This window comes from Dromiciops gliroides, chromosome 4 (assembly GCF_019393635.1).
Source record: "Dromiciops gliroides isolate mDroGli1 chromosome 4, mDroGli1.pri, whole genome shotgun sequence".
NCBI lineage: Eukaryota > Metazoa > Chordata > Mammalia > Microbiotheria > Microbiotheriidae > Dromiciops > Dromiciops gliroides.
This window is the reverse complement of record NC_057864.1, coordinates 187,911,245-187,928,833: the sequence shown is the minus strand read 5'-3', so window position 1 is coordinate 187,928,833 and position 17,589 is coordinate 187,911,245. Positions and strand designations below refer to the sequence as shown.

The following is a 17,589-nucleotide window of genomic DNA, read 5'->3' as shown; positions in this document are numbered from 1 at the left end:
CTGAAGTGCAAGGACTAGCTTTTGATTTTCTTTGTATTCCTAGCACTTAGCACCAGTACTTGGCACATAGTAGGTATTTAATGTATGTTTACTATTACTGACTGACACCTAGCTCAGGATCATCTGTTATGACTTTGCCAAATTGTAACAGGATTACACAGCCCAGAGTGGTACTAGATTGAGATCACATAGCCTTCTGGCTTTGTTTTCTAGCAATCAGACTGCATTGGCATTAGTTTTTCTCAGTTAGGATATATGAAGGGGAAAAGTTCAAGATGAGGATGATTACAGCCCAAGAAACTGAAATCCTAGGGACCAGGGATATACAGAGATGAGTTTATACTGTGTACTAAGGGTGCCCCAAGGCATTAGCACCAGCAAGAATGAGTTTCATTAGGCCCCTGGGGCCGACTCAGGGATTCCCCAGATCCAGGAGAGGGGAAAGAAGGGAGGGAATGGGCATTAAGAGTGATGAATAAGGGGAGTGAGATATCCACAAAGGGAACCATCTTTATTACCACCAGAGTCACAGTGGGGATTTGTAGTATTCCTTCAGACTAGGCCTGCCAGCTCTACCAAAAAAAACCAAAACCCCAAAACCCCAAATCAACAAAACCCAAAAAACCTTGTTAGTATGTAATGAGAGATTCTTCCAGGGAGTTTTTCATTCATCCCTCTTCCTAGAGGTAGGGCAGCCTAAGCAGATGGAGAAAGGAGTCCTCTCTAGTGCTTTTGGAGGAACTCCTGTGAAGAAAAATACTTAGTCATTTAGAATCAAAGAATGCCAAAGGTGTAAGGGACTATGGATATTAACTAATCCAACTGTCATATTTTATAGGTGAGGAAAATAAGGCTAAGAGAAGTCAAATAATTTACTCAAGGTCTTGTGTTCAGTGCTCATTAGCCTTAACACCAGATTCTTTCTTATATTTAACTAAATGCTTCCCACTACTGCTTAAGTATTTTTCCCCTAAGGATTTCAGCCAGGGTACCAGAACATTTTCTCCCTGACTGGTTATATGTAATATCATTTTTTTTTTGTTGTTTTTTTTGTTTTTTTAGTGAGGCAACTGGGGTTAAGTGACTTGCCCAGGGTCACACAGCTAGTAAGTGTTAAGTGTCTGAGGCTGGATTTGAACTCAGGTACTCCTGACTCTAGGGCCAGTGCTCTATCCACTGCACCACCTTGCTGCCCCATGTAATATCATTTTTAAAGGTCATTCATTGAAAATAAATACAGCTGCACAATTTAGTTCAAAGTTGACAGGAATACAAGCACTGGGGTCTGATGCTTTATGAATTTGGAACAAATATGAAGCACCTTCCTTTGTGCTTAGAGGGGCAAGGTTCAGAGTCCGGAAATCAGACCCTTATGTTTACAAAATTCCTGTTCTTTCCCTTTTGTGGTTTTGAGTCAAGTTCAGTTTCTCCCCACCCTCTAAGTTTCACTCCCCAGGGTTTCTCTGCTCCCGGGAAGCAGCACCTGTAAAGAAAATGTTGGTGGGAAATTGAGGGTGACTTCAGTGTAGGAAAATCTAAAACGTGCTTTTTTTTCTTTCTTTTCTTTTGTGGGGCAATGAGTGTTAAGTGACTTTCCCAGGGTCACACAGCTAGTAAGTGTCAAGTGTCTGAGGCCACATTTGAACTCAGGTCCTCCTGAATCCAGGGTCAGTGCTCTATCCACTGCGCCAGCTAGCTGTCCCAGCCCACCAATACTCTTTGTCCTTGGTAACTACAACTTCATTCCATATATGTGTGTGTGTGTGTGTGTGTGTGTGTGTGTGTGCATGCATGTGTATGTTTGTATAGATGTGTATGTGTATTGTATACACACACAAATAGGCATAGATATCTATATATATATCTCTATATCTACATACCTACATCTATATCTACCTATCTATATGAAGGACACTAGTTCCTTTGTTCTGAAGGTAAATATTTCTGTTACCTCATTAGTGATATTATTAATTTCTAACAATGAGTTAGTAATGTGACCAATAACAGTTGTGTGACCTGCAAACCACTAATAGCTCTGGGACTCTGCCTCATCTGTTCAATTCGATAAACATGAATTAAGGGCAAAAGAGGACGTATAACCCTAGTTACCTTACAGTTTTATGGTCCTAGGATTCCATTCCATCTTGGGACTTTCCCTTTCCTGGAACTCCTCGGGGCCCCCACCCCCGGTTCTCTGTTCCTGGTCCTTTGCAGGGGATTTTCTTCTTTTTACTATTGCCTCCCCAAACCCACAGGAAATCTTCCCCTCCCTGCTATCCTTTAGCATGTACTAACTACCTCAAGGCAGCTAGGTGGCTCGGTGGATAGAATACTGGGCCTGTAATCCTTAAGACCTGAGTTCAAATTGGACCTCTGACACTAGCTGTGTGACCCTGGGCGAGTCACTTAACCCAGTTTCTCTTAATCCACTAAAGAAGGAAATGGCAAACCACTCCAGCATCTTTGCAAAGAAAACCCAATAGCCAGTATTGGCCCTATTATGACCCACAAGGTCACCAATTGTTGGGCCCTCCCTTTCTGTGGTATTAGGCTGTTAGTGAAATCTCCCTTTCGGGACATTCATATCCTGCCTCTTCGGATAGATTGTAGGCTCTCTGAGAAGGACATGTCTTCTCGTTTGCTTATACTCACATCACCCAGCACAAACCCTTGTACACACTAGGTGCTCAATAAATGCAGGTCTGATTTGAAACTCTAATGCCATTCTTTCCCTCAACCCTCACCAAAGCTCCATTTTTCTGCTAATAATCCCTTTCCTTGCTTCTCTCTCATTCCAGACCCGATCCCTCTAAAGCCCCACTTTTGGAACCTTCCTCTTCCCCCACGCCCCCAGTGACCACTCCCCTCTTGCTCCAGTGACCACCCTCCTCCCCAAGGGAGGGTGGTGCGCATGCGCGGTCGTTGCCTTTACCTGGGCGCTAGAGAGTGGGAGGAGGGGGGTGCGGGCGGGGGTGGAGTAGGGAGTTGGCGGTTATCTAGGCGGCGGAGCGTTCACTTTGTGGCAGGAGACAGAAAAGGTGCGCCTCGGCCAGCCCCAGAGGGGCCGCGCATGCGCACTAGTGCTATACAGCGTTCGGGATGCCAAGGGGGGGTGAGTGGGAGGGAGGTGTTGGAATCACTCTTTGCAAGGGGGGGGGGCAGTGGGGTGGGGAGGGGAGGGGGAAGGCGCTCGCGTAGCCTCTCGAGCTCCCTCCCCTCTCCACACATACATACACATACACGCGAACCCCCCCCCCCCTCCGCCCCTTCCCTCCCCGCGCGCCCGCCCCGCCGGCCCCCGCTCGCCCTCGCGCGCTCGGAAGGGAGTCGCGAGACGTCGGAGCGGCGGCCACGTAGCGCTGCGGCGGCGGCGGCGGCGGCCGGGACTGAAGAGCGGCCCTCACCAGAAAGCCTGTTAGGGAGGGAAGGGAAAGGAAGCGAAGAGAAGGGAGGGGAGGGGGGAGGGGCCGGCCCGGGGCGGGCGGGCGGTGGTTACTCGAGCGAGCACCGCGGCGACAGGCCCCCTGCCGCAGGGATGGACCGCGGAGGCGGCGGCGGAGGCGGCGCAGGCGGCCGGCCCGGGTGAGTACGGACGGGCCCCTTCCCGCCCCCACCTCGTCGCCGCCGCAGCCCGCGGCTCGGCCCTTCCCGGCAGCACCCCTTCCTCCCCCATCGCCCCTCCTCCCCCCCTCCCCCCGGGATCGGGCCTGGCTCCGGGGGCCGGGTTAACCCTTTCCTGAGGCGGCGGCTGCGCGCACTAGGCCGGAGCGGTCCCCGCCCCGCGGGGAGGCCCCGGGCGCTTCCATGACGGGGGTGTGGGGGTGGCGTGGGGGGCGACGGACTCTCTCCTTTCTATCTCCACGCCTGGAAGTCCGGCTTGGCTCCAGTTTGTACAGCTAGCTCTCTGCCCCCGAGGCCCGAGGGGGAGGCGGGGGTTACATAGGTTGTGGCGGTTGGGGGTGGACGGAAGAGGGGCTTGCACCCGGTCCGCTTGCAAGCAATCTCCTTGCCCTGCAGCTGGTGGTTTGCACCTATCTTTGCCTCCCCCGCCTCGAGGTTGCGCTCAAACCTCTAACCTCCGGGAGTATTGTGCTTGTGGCACCGGGATAGAAAATGCATCCACCGAACACCCCTTCCCCGACACCAAACTCACCCCAGTGGGTAATGCACTCTGTCCCCTCCAACCTGGCTTAACGTAGGTTGCTAGAATGGAGACTCTGAAGGTAGTGTCACCCTCGGCTACTTCCCCTACACACCATGTGCACTGTCAAAGGATGTCTGGAGTGGATCAGGTGCCTCTGGATTCCTCTGCACCGAGCAGTCTACATACAACCTCCAAATTTCTCCGAATGCTTTATCTAGCAAGGCCCCATGTAATCTTCCTGGCAAAGTGGCACATCTTTTGATCATACAACCACCTTGAATTCCTGGTTCCTGAAAAGCTTCAATCATAGAAGAGCCAGTTCGGGGGAGTGGTGGGGTTGTGTCGGTGTGAGATGCATGTGCTTTTCAGAGTATGCCTTGACGTTTGGAAGATGCTATCCCTCTTCAGCCAGTTTCTTAGGGTTTCTTGTGAGTGCATTTGTATTTTCTTTAGTCTTTCCCCAGAGTCAAGGATCATTGTCATAGAGCCTGCCTTGCGCTGTCTCTGATGAATCTCTTGAAAGCCTCAGCCATACCCTAGTGAAAATGAGAAAAGATTATTATAGCAATACATATAGTATTTCCGGTTGATCTGGAGGCACATGGTGTGTTTTTGGGGGGAAATTAACTTTTCCCTTTAACATTTGTAGCCCAGAGGTAGTGAATGTATGGGTGATGTTTTAAGGGGGAATATATGCGTATATTTGGAGAAGATGATCAAACCTTTATTGTTCTGGGAATGGCAACTGGCACATGCTTTGTTGACAGTGGTAGATGCACTATGAATGAGGAGGAGCTGTCGCTAAGCTGTGTCTACTGAATAGGAGGGATGTTCTAAAGGAAGATCGATTTGTGAATAAGTTACATCTCGTCAGCTTTGGCAGTTGAGATAATTTCATCTTAACTATGAACTTGTACTTAAGATAGTCTTGTAAGCATTGTATATGATGTTAAAATGCATAACTGAATCCCAGTGGTTATGGAAATATCTCTTTAGAGTAGTCATATCAATTGCATTATTTTTAAAGCATCTGTTTTACTTTGTAACTATCTGAATAATAAATTAGACAGACACTTTTAAAAGGTTACATGTTGATGAGATACTTAAGAAATGCCTATGAGAAAAGTTAAAGTTGGAAGTCAAAACAACTTGTGTAGATATCAGTATCTTGATAAATATATGAAATCTGCTTTATTTTGAGTATAGTAAGAGTGTGACCTATTTTATAATGCCTGAGAGGAACCTGTATCTTGTTGGCTTCAAGTTGGTTACTCCTGATCTGTCAAAAATACTTTATCTTTCCTATTTGTGTATTTAGTCTGCTAAGAGTTTTCCACAACTTTATTAAATATAGTTTCAGATTACTTGGGGGCTTTTTGTTTCTGGATGTAGCCATTTGCATCATCTCTCGATTATCCAGGAATTCGAGAGTTAATTACAAATGGTACCAAGTATCCACTATTTTGATAGATGTGTAAATGAGCAGGGGGAAAAATCTTTTTAGAAAAGAATGTGTGGTAATAGTGAGGGAATTTAGATTCATGTTTAGAGTCCACCCACACCTAGGAATTGAACATTACTAGTTCAAACAGCAGGTAGGGAATAGAATTAGATACCTTTTGTTGAAATTTCATGAACCATCAAGAAGAATTAATTAAATTCTCAACTACATTGAATGTTGTACTGGAAATTATACAAGTCATGTTAAACACAGTTCCAATCCCTACTAGTTTACAATTCTTTTTGTTTGTTTGTTTGTTTGGTTTTTGCAGGCAATGGGGGTTAAGTGACTTGCCCAGGGTCACACAGCTAGTAAGTGTCAAGTGTCTGAGGCCAGATTTGAACTCAGGTACTCCTGAATCCAGGGCCGGTGCTTTAACCACTGCGCCATCTAGCTGCCCCAAGTTTATAATTCTAATGATATTGTTCATTGGAAAGTTTAGGAATCCTTTGACGTTTTTAATATTTCCTTATCTTTTGGGTTTCTTAAATGTAAGATTTTGATCATGATCTTAATCAGTTCTTAAAGGCAAGAGATCCTGTTTGGGTCTTGATTTTAAAAATCACTTTCACATACCTAAAGAATTCTATTTATCCCAATAATCACATAATTATTAGGTAATGAAGTCAAGTGGCATGCTGATGGTGCAAATATCAGTTTAAAAAACAATTATTTTATAAATATGTGTTTAACTGGCTTGGATCATCAGCTGTATTATGTTCTTTGTTTATGTCACACCTACAGTTTTACTGTTGAAGATAGTTTCAGGCAGTCAAACAATTTCAAAATTTCCAGTACGGTATTTTTTTGGTTGTTGGCTTAGTATAATGACAGCCTGTTGAGAGCATTAAAATCTCAGGGGAGAATGTGCTTCCTTGGTTTAATATTGCAGAAGCTCTTCTAGCCATTCACTTACCTAGTTAAACACCCACACACACCACAGAGCAGCTGATCATATAACATGTATGGCTGTGAGAACAGCAGTTTCTTTGCCAGGTTGAGAGCTTGGAAACTGGAAAACAATTGCATAGCAGTGAAACTCTTGAGGTAGTAGTGGTGCCAGCAGCTCACTCTCATTAATACAAACAGCTTGCCTTAGTTTCTTTGACACTCTTTTCTTCAGACACCCTTCCCTTAGGAGGTTTCAGATCAGCAGCTCCTACTCAGAAACAACACCTACTTTTTGCAAACTGTGGTCTCAGATCTGATTTAGTGCAGCACAGAATTGTTTCCATTTTTGTTCTCTAAGTTTTGGAAGTATTATGGTAAGAAAATACTTTTCAACTCTAGAAAAAAAATATTTTTGTAACTTTTTGAAGCATGGTGCAGTAAGCTGCAATATGAACAAGAAATAATTATCCATTCTAAAGGTTGTTTTTTATTTTTTAAAAATAATTTAGTGTAAGAAATCTGGATAGACCCTTAGTTTCATTTCCTCTGTGTTAAAAAGTCAGTTGAGTTACTGCCAAAAAGAATACTACATTCTCTCATATTTGAGAATGATTCTCAGGAAGGGAGACTGTTTTGCATTTCCTCACAGAGATTGAATATCTTGTGTTAACCACTTAAGATGAATTTCTTGTCAACTGTCAAGATCATACTAGATAATTCAGCATTTGAGTTTTGTTCTGGTAGAGAGGTTAGTGAAAAATCTCTCGTGGGCAGGAGATTGGGACTTTTTAACTGAAGGAAGCAAGTAATCTAGTGGGATGAGAACTATAGTTTATTTTGGCTCACTAACAGGCAGAAGATTTATAGGTTAAAAGCCTATGATCCGCATACCTTCATTTATGCAGATTTGGGACACAAAAAGTAGCAAATATTTGACTTGGAGCATAACTGAATCTTGCAGGTGCTTTTTGGAACTTTGATTTGTTGCTCCATGGCTGGCTGATCTTGGTGGAGACAATAAAACTCTGCTCCAAATTCTACAGTGTTACCCACAGGCAGTGCTTGTTTAAGCCTATTCAGAGCTTATGTGGTGAAAGGGGTGTTTTAGGACATTAACATGTCTCAATGAGTTCTGTGTCCAGAGCTGAATCACGTGGAGAGCCTTGTGTAAATTTTCGTGGTTAATGCAGGCAGTAGAGTGCTTAGTGGAATCAGTAGAGAGACATCAGACACTTAGTTTACAGTTAATCTGATTTTTGATATAGTATTGCTTATATTGGTCTTTTCATCTTAAAAAATCCTTATGACATTATGCTGTTATTGAACTACTGTTGCTGACAGGTTTCTTAGCATAAACTTATGTTTGCGGTATCTAGAATGGAATACCTTAGTCTTTTTAGTTTAACATGGAGAAAATGGGGAAAAGAAAGTCTTAACCTGTCACATTCTAACAACTCTCCATCAAGTTAGCTATGTGGATAATATATTTGTTTTCCTACCTTTTATTTCTAGCCAGGCATACAATTTTATGGTAAAATTTGGCATTAAATTAATTTTTTCTCTTGTAATTTAAGAGCCACTATGCAGTAGATTGAAAATTGAATCTATGGACACAAAAAAGTTTTATTCCATGAAATAGCTTTTAAAGCAGGATTTCTGTAGGATTGAATTATTGTATCATTGTATATTTTTATCATGAGTAATGTCACTGAAACCACAAAAGTTCCTAGAGACTTCTTTTTGTGATTGTATAGACTCATAGTTAATGCATTTCATCTCATTGTGATGAGATCTCTTCCTTTGTTATTGGAACTGCCTAGAATTTTTTAAACCAGTTACCTTAGTGCATGATAAACAGTGGTCTTTACCACAGTGCATTCCCATTCAACTTAGCTTTAATAGAGTGCTTTCCAAAACTTTAAGCAAATTCAAAATATAGAACAGAAACAATACTATGTTCTATATATGGGTCCAGGGTAATTCAATTCAATAAACAATAAGTGCCTACTATTTCGGAGAATACTGTACTAGGCCCTGGGGATGTGAATATGCAATAAGACACAAGTTCTTCTTTAAAAGACTTTTTACATTTTCAAAAAAGGAAAGAAGGAAGCGCATAAGCATCTATTATTTTCAGACACCTTGCTGAGTACTTTGACAGATATTTCATTTGACATTCACAGCAACCCTGTGAGGTAGATGTTATTATGGCTGCCTCTTTTACAGTTGAAGAAACTGAAGGACGGAGGTTAAGTTGACTTCCCCAAGTGTCACACAGCTAGTAAGTTTCTAAAGCTGTATTTGATCTCATGTGGGGGAGATGAAGCTTGGACATAATTATAATATACAAAATTAGAAAATGTTTAGTACAAAGGATATACCCAGAAGATCATGGGAAATTGAAGAGAGCCATTTCTTCTACTTGGCTTTCATAAAAAAATCTAGATGATTGAATTACATGTTTTTTAAAAAATGCATTTTGCCAAGTAATTCTAAACTTTTACTATATGGTTTGTCTGTTCCTCCTTTTTACTGCCTTTTCTTTGCTGCACTAAAAGTTAATGTGAATTTGCTACTTCTGACTTGTAAGTTTTCAGGCACCAGTGAATAATTGTGAAAAGGGATCACTTGGAAGAAAGATTTAGTAATAGAAAAGAATAGTTGCAAAGCACAGTGGGTTTTTAAATTTTAATTTTCTTTATTTTCTTTTTTTTTTTTTTTTGGTGGGGGCAATGAGGGTTAAGTGACTTGCCCAGGGTCACACAGCTAGCAAGTGTCAAGTATCTGAGGTTGGATTTGAACTCAGGTCCTCCTGAATCCAGGACCTGTGCTTTATCCACTGCACCACCTAGCTGCCTCAGCATAGTTCTTTAAAGTGTAATGGAAGTGGCTTGATGCACTTCGGTTTCCTGGAGGTTATAGTGGGATTCCTTTGTTTATTAATAGGTAAAGAACTACAGATTTTAGGTCTCTCTATGTGTGAGTAGGGGTGGTGGGGAGAGAGAATAAGAAAACCATAAATTTAAATACGCAGTGGCAGTCATCATCAGAGTCTCCTTTGGACCTTATTGGAACTGTTTTCTGTGCTTTATCAAGTGTTATTTAAGTACATTTTATCGTGTAGTTCTGTTTGACAGGCATTTATTAAGCATCTAATATATGCCAAACACTGTTCTTGGGTACTGAGGATACAAAGACAAAAAGGAAAAATGGTCTTTGCCTTAAAGGACCTTAGTGTGGTATGCACATTAACAGGATGAAGTAAAATAATTATTGGCTTGTAGTTAAACTTACTACTTTTTATATCTATGTCTAGCTTTGATATGCCCCTAGATTTTCTTTTAGAGTTAAATCAGACAAATTCCTCAGCCATTGAATAATATTTATCTTTATCTCTTGGATACAGTTTTTAACCTTTCATGACATGTGGCTGTGCAAGGCTGCATGACAGTATTTCATCTCCATTTGGGAATTTTTTAATGCCAGAAAAATTTTACTTCTCTCTATATCACTATATTTGTCAGAGTTTATCATTCTCTTCTTGTAGACAAGATTTTCAGGCTGACTGGAAATGAAAAAAACCCACCCAACTCTAAAACACTTTTTTGGGGGTAGATGTTTGTTTTACAGTCTAATGAAGATGCACAAGTCTTATAGGCTCACCTGAACTTCCTCTGACAATGATTTTAGTATACTCTTAAATGAAAAAGTGAGTTTCATCAGTAAAAATTACTTTTTCTCAGTCTTAAGTGTTTTAGTTTTTGTATTAGCTTGTCCATGACGAGCTTTTTTCCTTCATAACAATGGTTAGCATCTTTTTCTTTTCTTTCTTAAACTGGTTTTCCTACTGTTCTTCCAACCTCAAGAAGACCACATCCCATTGTAGAGTAGTAGTAATCAAAGATCAAAGTGTGGTCTGAAGACCCCTGGTAGATGCTAAGGCCTTCTTTTTTATCCTTGAGGTCAAGACTATTTTTATTATAAAACTAAAATTATTTGCCTTTTTCACTCTCATACTTTCACAAGAATATAGACATTTTTCAAAGGTCATATGATCTGTGAACTAAAGATTTAACCATGAAGACTGAGTTAGTCTTGTTGCAGAATTGTATTTTTTGCCATACAAATGACATCTATAGATGTGCCTGGATTTACTGTTTTGCTTGTATTTGTGCAATATCAGCACCAACTAACCATATAAGAAGGACTTCTTTTATGTTAGTGCCTGACAACAAACACATGTGGTCTTGAAATACTTAAACTGTTGGATAACTTTTTTGAATCTCTTAGTTTATACTGGAACAACTGTATTGACATGTGTACTGATGGTGCAGAAGCAATGGTGGGTAACACTGTTGCTGTTTTAGCACAAATCAAGGCAGTAGCACCAAACTCTACCAGTGGTCATTGTATTCTTCATTGTCACTCATTCTGTTTTTTAAAAAATGCCACTTCTACTTAAGAATATCCTTAATGAAGCAATAAAAATTACTCAACCTTTGCATGCATTTTTAATATTTTACTTGACAAAATAAAAAATATGGATAAAGCATTTCTGCTGCATACTAAAGTATGTTTCTCTCAAGGAAAAGTGGTTGTATGATTCTGAGTTATAAGGTAAACTCTTTTCATGGAACATTTTTACTTGAAAGAACAATTGATTTGGCAGCCATTTTCTTTTTTTTTTTCCTTTTTTCTTTTTTTTGCGGGCACTGAGGGGTAAGTGACTTGCCCAGAGTCACACAGCTAGTGAGTATCAAGTGTCTGAGGCCAGATTTGAACTCAGGTCCTCCTGAATCCAGGACCCTGTGCTTTTTCCAGTGTGCCACCTAGCTACCCCCAGACATTTTCTTTAGTGACTCTGTCACTTTGAGGAAAACAACTGTCAGTATTTGTTGTCGTTTTGTTTTCGTTTTTTTAGTGAGGCAATTGGGGTTAAGTGATTTGCCCAGGGTCACACAGCTAGTAAGTGTTAAGTGTCTGAGGCCGGATTTGAACTCAGGTACTCCTGACTCCAGGGCCGGTGCTCTATCCACTGCGCCACCTAGCTGCCCCTGGTTTTTTTTTTTTTTTTTGCAGGTGTGTTGTTTAAAAGTCTAAATGTGGGTTCTAATCTGTCTTCCCCCCCCCCCAGTTTTGGGGGGAAATTGGCTAAAATCACTGATAAATTCACCAAGAGTTTAGACTTTTAAGGGTTTATTAAAAGATATAAGATAGTAAAGAGAGAGAAAGATTGAGAACAGATTTTTTATAGCATGGAAATCTTAGCCTCCCACGTGAAGTCCTACCACCAAGCCGATGTCTCAAACCCAAAGAGGAAGAACCCCTCTGCCAGCATCTGCTTCCTACTTTGTGTTTTCCTCCCAGAAATGGGAGGCTCCTCAGGTTGATTGTCTGGTAGCTTTGATAGACAGTACCCACGAGCAAACGTCACTTCCTAATGCCAAGGAACTGACCACATGGCTTGCTCTCAGACACCTTCTCCTCATGGCGGAGCTTTCCTACAGTAACTCTCCAGCAGGTGGTGTCACTCCAATCATTACAGTCCCCCCTTTGTTTCTTTGAGGAACACAGAGTGTTTCCTTGATGAAGCACAGGGCAATAAGGGTTAAGTGACTTGCCCAGGGTCACACAGCTAGTAAGTGTCTGAGGCCGGATTTGAACTCAGGTCCTCCTGAATCCAGGGCCAGTGCTCTATCCACTGCACCACCTAGCTACCCCCAGTATTTGTTGTCAGTGATAAAATTTGAACTTTGAAATGAAATTTAGATTTTTGAAAACTTGTATTCTCCATCATGAGCCTGGCAGCTTCCCAATATGGAAAGACTTCTGATGACAGTGGTAGTGATCTTGGTGAATATGGTTTTTATTTATATTGCATAATGAAATATGTCCACATTTGGAAGATCTACATAATTCAGTAAACTAATATTTTCAAAATGGCCAATTATTAAATTATTAAAAGATTCATTCAAAGTACAAGATAGATCAGTAGATTTTAATGTAATGGTTCAAAAATCTCATTGATATGGTTTCATATTCCACATTGCAACCAACCTTTAAGAAACTATGATTTGTTGAGTTTTGGTGTAGTATTAAAGAGGAGTATCCATATTATGTGAAAAGGATATTAAAATATTCCTTTTCCCAACTGCCTATCTTTGTGAGGGCAGATTTTCTTCAAATATTTCAAGCAATCAGTTAACTCTAGTGTTAAGCACGTACCATGTGCTAGGCACTGTGATAAGTGCTAGGGATAAAAAGAGAGACAAAGAAAAGTCCCTGCTGTCAAGGAGTTCACAGTCTAATGGGGGGAGACAACATGTAAACAACTGCATTAACAAGATATATTCAAGATAAATTGAGAGTAGTCTCAGTGGGAAGGCACAAAGATTAAAGAGAATTGGGAAAAGCTTCTAGCAGAAGGTAGGACTTTAGCTGAGCCTTGAAGGAGGCCAGGGAAACTAGGAAGTGGAGATTAGGAGGGAAAGAGTTCCAGGCATGAGGTACAGCCTGAGAAAATTATTAGTCAGAGATGGAGTGTTGTGTTTGAAGAACAGCTAGGAGGCCAGTGTCCCTGAATCACAGAGTATGTGGAGGGTTGTAAGGTCTATGAAGACTGGAAAAGGTAGGAAGAACCCAGGCTATGAAGGGCTTTGACAGCTAAACAGGATTTTATATTTGATCCCAGTGGGGAAGCCATTGGAGTTTGTTTAATAGACCTGAACTTTAGGAAGATCAATTTGACAGCCAAACCGGCATTTCAACAGATTGACAGCAGAAGCAGATTTGAGAATCCAGCTGTCTTCTAGTAAGCTCCATATTAAAGAGATTTGTAAAAATGTAAAACATTGCTACTCATTGGAGTAAACTTTGTTTTGGAAAAAAATATTTTTCATTAAAATAGGCTGTGTTATCTATTTTAATTTATAATATGGTAAAATATCAATAACTAGAATCCATACAAATTAAAGCTCTTAGGGTCCTCTATAATTTTAAAGTGTTAAAAGGTCCTGAGACCAAAAAGTTTGAGAACTGCTCACAGCAGTGGAGGAATCAACAAACCCTCTAGCTGTCAGGTCTCCCTGAAGATATTTGCTTCTTTTCTGAAGATTAATTAGGCTTTTTTGCAGCAATAGTTTTGTCAGTTTTTTGCATTTTTCACTTTTGTCTACACTTTGATGGGACTTATTGTAATTCATTGTGAGCTTGAAGGATCTGTGAATCAATTGATTTCCTCACACCAGTGGTCTCTGCAAAAGTGTATTCTTTTAAGAGCTACAACTTTTGCATGGTTTTGTTTGTTTTTTGTTTTGTTTTGAGATATAGCCATTCTTTAAAAACCACAGAACTAAAAACACAACAAGAAAGCAGTGGAACATTTGTATGGTGGCATGAAACCTATCACTCACCTGACAACTATAATGGGGAAGCCAGCTCAATCTGGTTTTACTTGGTCAACGTGAGCAGTAATATACATGCATGACCATTGCTGTCCCAAATGAAATCACATCAAGATTATTGCTTGTCCCAAGTAGTTCACACACAACTTTATATTCTGGGGAGAAACCACATGAACACAAATAAGTACAAAATAAAGATAATTTTGGGGAGAAGGAACACTAACTGGGAAAGGCCTCTTGTAGGAATTTGTCCTGGAACTGAGCCCTGAGGGGAAGGAGAAGGGAGTAAACATGCACATAGAACCTAACACATGCCAGGTACTGTTCTAAGTGGTTTTTTTAATTGTCTCATTTAGGGCAGCTAGGTGGCACAGTGGATAAAGCACCATCCCAGGCTTCAGGAGGACCTGAGTTCAAATTTGGCCTCCTACACTTGATACTAGTTGTATGACCTGGGGCAAGTCACTTAACCTTCATTGTCCCGAAAAAAAAAAAAGAGTTCAGTTAATTGTCTCATTTATTTCACATGACCACCCTGTGCAATAGGTGCTGTTTGTTAACCCCATTAATTTACTATTGAAGAAACTGAGGCAAACAGAAATTGTGACTTGCTTGGTGTCATACAACTAGTAGTAGTTTTCTTCTGAAACCAGGTCTACCACTCTAACCATTGTACCACCAGCTGACTGCCTCTGGTGGGATATAGGGGTTTAAAGAGGTGGAAGGAGGTGAAGATGGAGAACATTCATAATGTATAGATTTAAAATTGAATAGGTCCTTACAGGTCATTGAGTCATTTTATAGATGAGGAAACTGAATTTCAAGTTGTTTTATAGGTAGTGCCAGAGTCAGAATTCAAACCCAGTTTCTCTGACGCCAAATCTTGTGCTCTTTCCACTGTTCTTTCTTTTGAGGCAGAAACATGTGTTTATGACCTTGATCAGAAAATAAATTTGCTTGTTTTTTTCCTTTGGTGGAGCCCTTAGTCTGATATAAATGCTGTGAATCTCTGTCTTATTTTAAAAATAAGATGTGTTGATGATATAGTAATGACAATAATAACCAACATTTATCTAATACTTCAGTATTTGCAATGACTACATATGTTGTTGTGACCCCATTTTGGGTTTTCTTGGCAAAAATACTGGTTTGCCATTTCCTTCTCCAGCTCATTTTACAGATGAGGAAACAGAGGCAAACAGTGTCTGAGGCCAGATTTGAACTCAGGAAGATGAGTCTGACTCCAGGCCTGGCACTCTATCTACTTTTGCCATCTAGCTGCCTATATCCTTTCCTGATAATAAATTCATTTTTATTTTAAAAAAAGATTTAGTATAAATTTACTATTTTAGAATTTTCCCAAAATGTTAAAATTTTGCCCTTTTAGGACACACTAAAATGAAATAATGGGAAATGATTCTGCACTATTAGATGGTTCCTCATCTATTTTACTTTAAGCCATCAGTTTTTTTCTTTCTGTGGCACTGGTGGGGGTTAATTTTAATTAAATATTCTTTGCAAACTAAAACATTACACAGTCTCATTTTATCCTCAACATCTTGCTGTTAATGTTTGTTTACCACCAACCTACTCTGAAAGAACTATATTATGGCTAGTCCCTAAGTTGTGACATTTGAGTTTGCAGTTTGCAAAGAATACTTAAAAGTTAGCCACAACTGTGCCACAGGAAAAAAAACTAATGTTCTAAAGTAAATTAGATAATGATCCATTTAATGATTTAGAACTAGTTCATGTTATTTCACTTGGTGTCCTTTAAGGAAGGTTAAGTGAAATTATAACATTTTGAGAAAATTCCCAAATAGCAAATTTATACTAAATCTTTAAAAAAAAAATGAAAACGAAGGGCAGCTAGGTGGATAGAGCACTGGCCTTGGATTCAGGAGGACCTGAGTTCAAATCTGGCCTCAGACACTTAACACTTACTAGCTGTGTGACCCTGGGCAAGTCACTTAACCCCAATTGCCTCACCAAAAAAAAAAAAAAATGAAAACGAGCTTAATGTGAGGAAAGTTGGCTTTATAAGCATAATATTTTAGAGAATACTTTTTCTGTGACCTTCAGATTTTACCTTTATCATTGTATCATTTCATGTACATCAAAGTTACCACAATCATCTGATATTTAAAATGTTATATAATGTTATTTCTATGTTCATGACAGAATTAGGCTTCTTTGGAAATTTGGACTCTGCATGGCAGCACAAAAACTTAACCAATATAATAAAAATAAAATGTATTTTAAAAATTATTATAAAATATAATTTTTAAAAGTTTATATAAGTACAAAGAAACTTTCATTTGAATTTTTAAAATGTCTAATGACATGACCACTGTAACTATGTCTACAATTTATCAAGTACAACTGTTTTATATTTAGCTGTGAACTTTAAACACTGACAAGACTGGGGGACTCAGGCTCACAATATTTAAATATTATGCTGTTTCAGAACTTGTTGTTTTCTCAAAATTTCTGCTAGGCAGTGAAAACTTATTTTGATCAAAACTTTCTAGCCTTCTAGGTAATCACTTAAATGTAATTTTTTTTCTTAAAGTACAAATCTAGGAGGTATCTTACCTAATGCCATGAGGTCACTAGTAATGTCAGTATTGACTTTGTTAGCTTTGGTATATAAAGTTATTTTTTAATTTATTTTAGAGAATCAGTCAGTATGTAAATATTAAACACCTACTATATACTAAGTCCTGGTAATGTAAAGAAAAGCAAAACACAATTCTTGATCTCTGTTACAAACATGATTCTCTCTGCCTCTCTCTCCTCCTCTCTCCCCTTCTCTCCCTCTCTTACCCATCCACTCACTCACTCACATAGCCAGGTGGTGCAGTGGATAGAGTGCCAGGTATGGAGTCAGACTCATCTTCCTGAGTTCAAATTTGACTTCAGACACTAGCTGTGACCCTGAACAAGTCACTTCCCCTGTTAGCCTCAGTTTTCTAATTTGTAAAATGAGCTGGAGATGAAATGGCAAGCCACTCCAGTATCTTTGCCAAGAAAACCCCAAATAGGGTTGAGAAGAATCTGAAACGACTGAGAGAAAGGGAGAGGGAGAGTTGTGGGTGCTAGTATTAAGGGGGATGAGGAAAGGCTTATTGTAGAAGGTGTGATTTTAACTGGAACTTGAAGTCAGAGAAGCCTGGAGGCAGAGATATAGAAAGTAGAGAATTCCAAGCATGGCAGGACTGCCACTGAAAATGCCTTGATTTAGTAAAATGGACTGACTTGTGCAATGAACAGCAAGGCCAATGTGACAGAATCTAAGGGTGTGTGGGGCTAAATAAGGTATAAGAAGACTGGAAGGATGGAAGGGCCAGGGTATGAAAGTCTTTGAACTCTAAACAGAGGATTTTATATTTTATTTTGGAAATAATAGGGAGTCTAGACTTAAACCAGATGATTTTGTAAGTAGTAAGGTTTAGAATGTGTCACTCTGTCTTTATTTTAGTATAAGTCTTGGTAGACTTGAACTTATTCTTTTACAAGCTGTTTATGGTTCTCTGGTGGTTATAGCCAAATTAGCTTGGAATACAGCAGTTATCTAGAAGGTTAACCACAAAGGGAAAAAGTAATGGTCTATGACACACAGCAAAGACTTAGGAATATAATAATGTTAA

The 17,589-nt window shown here is 40.1% G+C and overlaps 1 protein-coding gene across 1 annotated transcript in view; it reads left to right on the top strand.

The window, feature by feature from the left end:
• The first annotated feature begins 3,490 nt into the window (after window positions 1-3,490).
• ZNF652 (zinc finger protein 652) overlaps window positions 3,491-17,589 on the top strand; it is a 98,981-nt gene continuing 84,882 nt past the window's right edge. Inside the window, exon 1 of the mRNA XM_044002598.1 lies at window positions 3,491-3,582. The gene's annotated coding sequence lies outside the window, so the exon portion shown is untranslated. The remainder of the gene's footprint in view (window positions 3,583-17,589) is intronic.